Genomic DNA, 6,106 nt, shown 5'->3' with positions numbered 1-6,106 from the left:
GTATAATATAAAATATAAGAATATAAATATATAAATGTATATACATGTAAATATTTTTAAAATATATACTGTATGTGTGTGTATTTATATATACATAATAAATATACACAGTACACTTACATATATTATGTAAACAAAAACTTTTATTTTGGATGCGATTAATCGCGATTAATCGTTTGACAACACTAGATATTTTATTTAAGATAATTATTTAAATTAGAATTTAATCATTGAAAATGTATTATTGTAATTGTAAAAACAATTAAATGTAAATATTTTAATTTAATTTATAATTAATACATTTTAGGTTAAATATAAAAATTAAATAATATTCAGCTTGTCTAATTTATTTATTCATTAAAATAATTACAAAAAAGATAAATTGAATAAAAATACTAATCACTTAAAAATAAAACTAAATAAACATTTATTATTGTTTTTTTTTTCATATTGCTTACTGCCCTAAAATATTCTGGTCTGTAGATACATGACCCCTTCTTAGGTGTAAATCTGTGGGATTTCCCCCCCATACTTTTCACTGTCTGCCAGGTGAAAATAAGTCTGAAAAGTACATTTGTGCATGCTTTGAGGTATCATTCATGTCTGTTGCACAAACGTTTTAGGCAGAGAGTTTAATACGTAGGATTAGGGGGTTTTAATTTCAAACCCTGAGTATGAGCAATAGTTATAGTGCTTGCTTTAGCAGGTAGGCTACTACTAATTTTTCGCCAAGAAATGTAGTCCAGCTGTACAGTTGCTAAGCAACATAGCAAGTTTGACAACACTAGATATTTTATTTAAGATAATTATTTAAATTAGAATTTAATCATTGAAAATGTATTATTGTAATTGTAAAAACAATTAAATGTAAATATTTTAATTTAATTTATAATTAATACATTTTAGGTTAAATATAAAAATTAAATAATATTCAGCTTGTCTAATTTATTTATTCATTAAAATAATTACAAAAAAGATAAATTGAATAAAAATACTAATCACTTAAAAATAAAACTAAATAAACATTTATTATTGTTTTTTTTTTCATATTGCTTACTGCCCTAAAATATTCTGGTCTGTAGATACATGACCCCTTCTTAGGTGTAAATCTGTGGGATTTCCCCCCCATACTTTTCACTGTCTGCCAGGTGAAAATAAGTCTGAAAAGTACATTTGTGCATGCTTTGAGGTATCATTCATGTCTGTTGCACAAACGTTTTAGGCAGAGAGTTTAATACGTAGGATTAGGGGGTTTTAATTTCAAACCCTGAGTATGAGCAATAGTTATAGTGCTTGCTTTAGCAGGTAGGCTACTACTAATTTTTCGCCAAGAAATGTAGTCCAGCTGTACAGTTGCTAAGCAACATAGCAATTTGGAGCATTAATATGGAATTTAATTGATGTGCGGTCACATATATAGACTATTTTACACTAAACGTGGTTCATCCAATCAGATTTTAGAACTACAACTATCTCTTTTGTAATGATAGACTGACAAATACTAATCTTCTGTTTGCTCCGGTACAGTCGTCCTCACAAACATCCCCACAGCACGCTTGTTACACCTGACTGAACACTATATCAAGACCTAGAGAGGGATGAGACAAATAACATACTCAACTTTCCTTTTTAATGAAAAATAATAGTTATCTCATGCTGATGGTTAATGAGCAAAGATAAAAGAATGCAAAGCTCATTGACACCAACAGCCTGGAAATTAGAATACTTCATCTATAATTGATATTAGTGCATTAGCCTTCATACTTTTAAATTGTTTTCTGGAGATGCACAAAGCCAAACAGCGTTGGGTCCTGCTCAGAATTCAGCAGCCGTCACAGCCGATGTACATTGTCATTACCTGAATGAGATATTTTTGATATATCAATTATTTCTTCTAGACAGCAATGGCATCAAATTGAGATGTCTGCGTATCATTTTTTTCTGAGAAAAGTTCATATGCATCTGAACAAGACTGAACAATGTCTCAATCTGTGCTATAGTGTTATTTTAGTATTATTGCAAAATGTAAGACAGTGATTTTACCTTTATTGATGGATGTGTTTAGGAACAACTATTATTTTATTAGATATTTTTAATGCTGTCAAACGATTAATCGCGATTAATCGCATCCAAAATAAAAGTTTTTGTTTACATAATATATGCGTGTATACTGTGTACATTAATTATGTATATATAAATACAAACACATGCATGTATACTGTATATATTTAAGAAAAATATGTTTTTGGTTTATATATATATATATATATATATATCTTTTATATATTTTTTTAGGTTGTAGTATTTTTTATGTGCATTCATTATTTTCATTTAAAATATTTGTTTAGCTTTATTTTTGTTTTAGTTTTAGTAATTTTATTACTGAAATTTATTTTATTTCAGTTAGTTGTCCTTGTCCTTTTTTTTTTAATAGTTTTGGTTAACAATGTCAATGACTGCTGTGCTATTATTTTATTGTCTGCAATCAGTATGAACTCTGATATTTATTATCAAATTCTTCCAAAGAGCAAACTATTTAAAGTGCAATGCACATTTATTTTAGTTCTATACTTTTACAGTCAACAATTATCTCATTAGTTTCCATTTTTTTCACTGCAGAATTTAATAAAAAAAAATGTTTGAGATTTATATGCAAAGTATGTAATTTCTGTGAAACTAGTTCCACCATAATAATGACTGTTTTTAAACAGGTTTCATCCCCACACTTGCTATTGGTCAGCTAAATAGATAGTCCCGCCCCCAAACACAAGCGATTGGTTGAGCCAATGTTGCTGTGCAATGTTTTGATAGTGCCACACTTCAACTTTAAATCAAACATAACTGAGACTTCAGTTAAGTCTCCTGAGATACGAAAGAGCAATACAAGTTTCCTCTTTGTACTTCTGACTGGTATATTTGAAAATTTTCTCCCATTTTTGTCTGATCGTATTTCTATCACCCCATTGTTTTAAGCTCACATCCGTCCTGAGCAATAAAGCACTTTTTTTTCTCGGATAATCCTCAAATTAAGCAGAGGGGGTGATGGGTCAGGCAAGCTGGACAGGTTGAGAATCTCCGGCTTTACCCAAACCCTCTTTCCTGTGAGAGATCAGATCCCTGGCTTCGGAGAGGGTTTATCCAGACCATGTGTAGGAGGTGCTGTCTCCTCTGAGCTCCATGCTGTTCATTTTCCTCTCTGAGGGTCTGTGGCCTATAAATCTGGTTATTAAAGTGGCAAAGCGAGCTAGGACTAATGTATCCACACCTGAGACCACCTGAAAAGACCTCCCACAATTCACTTTTATCACTCCTTCCCTCTTTAGAAAGCAAAATGAGAGTGGATAGAAATTATACCTTAGCCAGCGTAATTACTGGTAAGCTGTTTCTGACCATCTAGTTATTCCACTCCAGCACACACGGGCCTGACAGCTTGTTAAATGCATTGAGATGTACACGCAAAGTGATTTATTGATGGCGACTGTAAGAAATTCTGTCACGGTGCTCAGTCGTTCCTTGAAGTGGAAAGATACAGGTAACGGTCAGATTAGCGTTCTACCGTACCATTTATACTGATCCAATAAGAGCAAGTCTGAATCCTTTTCTATTTTTTCTATATTTGTGATGTATAATCTACTGAAGGTTTTACGTATGACACATTGTGGCCCACTAAACCCATTTCAGCCCTTTTGACACAATATTACAGTGTGTTATGGTGATGTAACGTCCTACACCCCATATTTAAGTGGAGTTATGAGTGCAGGGGCAAACATGTCACACTGTAGACTTCATATCTGTCTGACTCATTGTGTCATATTGACCCTGCTGTAGTCGCACTCATACACATGAAAGCAAAAGAGAGAGAGAGAGAGAGAGACAGCATCTAAAAAAAAAAAATCAGACATTTACAGTGAAATGTGATCATACTGCCTGCGGTTCATATCATTTATTAAAAGCATGAACTATAAAAAAGTTAACTTATTCACTAGCTCATCCAAAATCTGATACAAAACAATACAATCTACAGTATATGACTAATCTGTTTTATATAATATAAATTCATATTTCATGAATATTCATATTCTCATTCATAATCTGTCCAAGATGCTAAACTAATTCTAATCTTCCTCTTTCCGCATATATAACCAATCATACACTGAGGTAACCATTCAAGCCAATCAGCTTTCAGTATCACTTTAAAGGGGTCATATGATGCTGCTAAAAAGAACATTATTTTGTGTATTTGGTGTAATGAAATGTGTTTATGCGGTTTAAAGTTAAAAAAACACATTATTTTCCACATAATGTACATTACCGTTTTAGGTAGGTGTGGCTAACTCTTAACTTTTATAAAGAATATCTCTTTGGATTTGAGACTTTAGTCTTTGCAACTTTACAGATCTTCTTTATGCACCAAGAGCTTGTAACACTCTAAAGAGAAAGGAAAAAATGAAATCGCATCATATGACCCCTTTAATGCGTCATGAAGCTTGCTTGTGGTCAAGGCAAAAGGTAATACTTTTAGATTTAGACGAAATATAGATGAAATCTCAGTTAATGAATGATGAGGGAGTGGATGACAGAGTTCTTCTATGCACAGGGGAGTAGACGTTTATATGGAATTCGGCGCTACATTCATGTATTAATATTTATTATTATTATCATGTATATGTGTGTGACGCCGTTAGAGTTGTTCCATTGAGATATTGGCATGTGTTGCGAATCTGAGGTTATAACGACTCATTAATTACAGAATTTTTGTAACATATCGTCTGTGTGAGGAAACATAATTATATAAGCAAAGGTATAAACTTGCGTTTTATTGATTTGCATAGCTTAAAAACCTTCCCGAACTATTCTCTCGCAGGCCGTCACTCTCACACACAAATATATACAATTGCGAGTGACTGCTTTTATAAAACAGTTCAATAAACAAAAAGTTCATATTGCTAAACGAACTGTAGGCTATATTTTAGGTACAGTGTTGCCAGTTATTGTTTGCAAACGAAGTCACAGCGAAATGGACCATTGTGCGTCTCCGAGTTGTTTCGAACGAATCCTTTGAATGAATTCTTCAATGGCTCAATCATAAACACAGCCATTTGTTTAGACCCTAAATGATTCAGCTTTTAAACGAATTGGTTGAATGACTCAATGAATCCCTCATAATGCAGTGACTTGTCGCCACCTACTGGCGTACTGATGTAATGTACAATAAAGTCACACGAAGTGATACACTGACTATGGTGAATCTGTCTGTAAAGTCTAGTAAAATGTAAAAGCATAAGTACAAAAATATAACTACATTTCACTGTATTTCTGTCTTTGTAATGACAAAAGCAAGACAGCTCTCCTTCACAGCAAACATGCTGGATTCACTTCAGCTAAATTTATAATGCAGCATGCGTTGATTCTGGGAAGGGAACTGTCCACTCAGAGCTATTGAGTGTGTATTGTGTATAGAGTCTCATACGATTCTCATCAGGGGAACTGTAGTCCAGCCAACTGCGCACACACACACACACACACACACACACAGGTAATTAGACAGAAAAGAATGGCTATAGGAGTCTAGACGAATGGGCTCAATTAAGACCCTGGTCTTTATTCAATCGCTCACAGTCCATTTGGCATTAGAGAAGAACAGAGGACGGCTGGTAGTTGTGCTGGAGAGAAAACTTACCTGCTTCTGCATGTCTGCAGGTGAAAATATGCTTTTGTAGGAATGACGCAGTTGAGTTTTAGGAGGTAGTAGCTTATTTTGGAAACTAGTAACTGAATATCAAGTCACACCAAATTTAATTATTGCAGAATTTAATTGAATCGATCAAGACCTTGTAAATTTGATACCAAGCCCTAGTTCCTGGCATAATCAGAATCAGAATCTAATTACATCAAGATCAAAGTCAAATTTGAAACTAATCAAATCAAAACCTTGAGAATCGCAGTTGAATGGAATGGAATCAGGAAATCCAGCCCTAGTTTCTGGCACTGACTCTGCGTTGAGCTGAATCAATCTTATCAGTCTTGTGAATTTGATAAAATCAGACAACTCATTATATATATATATATATATATATATTCTCCAATTTTTATTGTAACAACTCCC

Source organism: Sinocyclocheilus rhinocerous, unplaced genomic scaffold (genome assembly GCF_001515625.1).
Source record: "Sinocyclocheilus rhinocerous isolate Xijiao unplaced genomic scaffold, SAMN03320098_v1.1 scaffold1697, whole genome shotgun sequence".
NCBI lineage: Eukaryota > Metazoa > Chordata > Actinopteri > Cypriniformes > Cyprinidae > Sinocyclocheilus > Sinocyclocheilus rhinocerous.
This window is presented reverse-complemented; position numbering follows the sequence as displayed.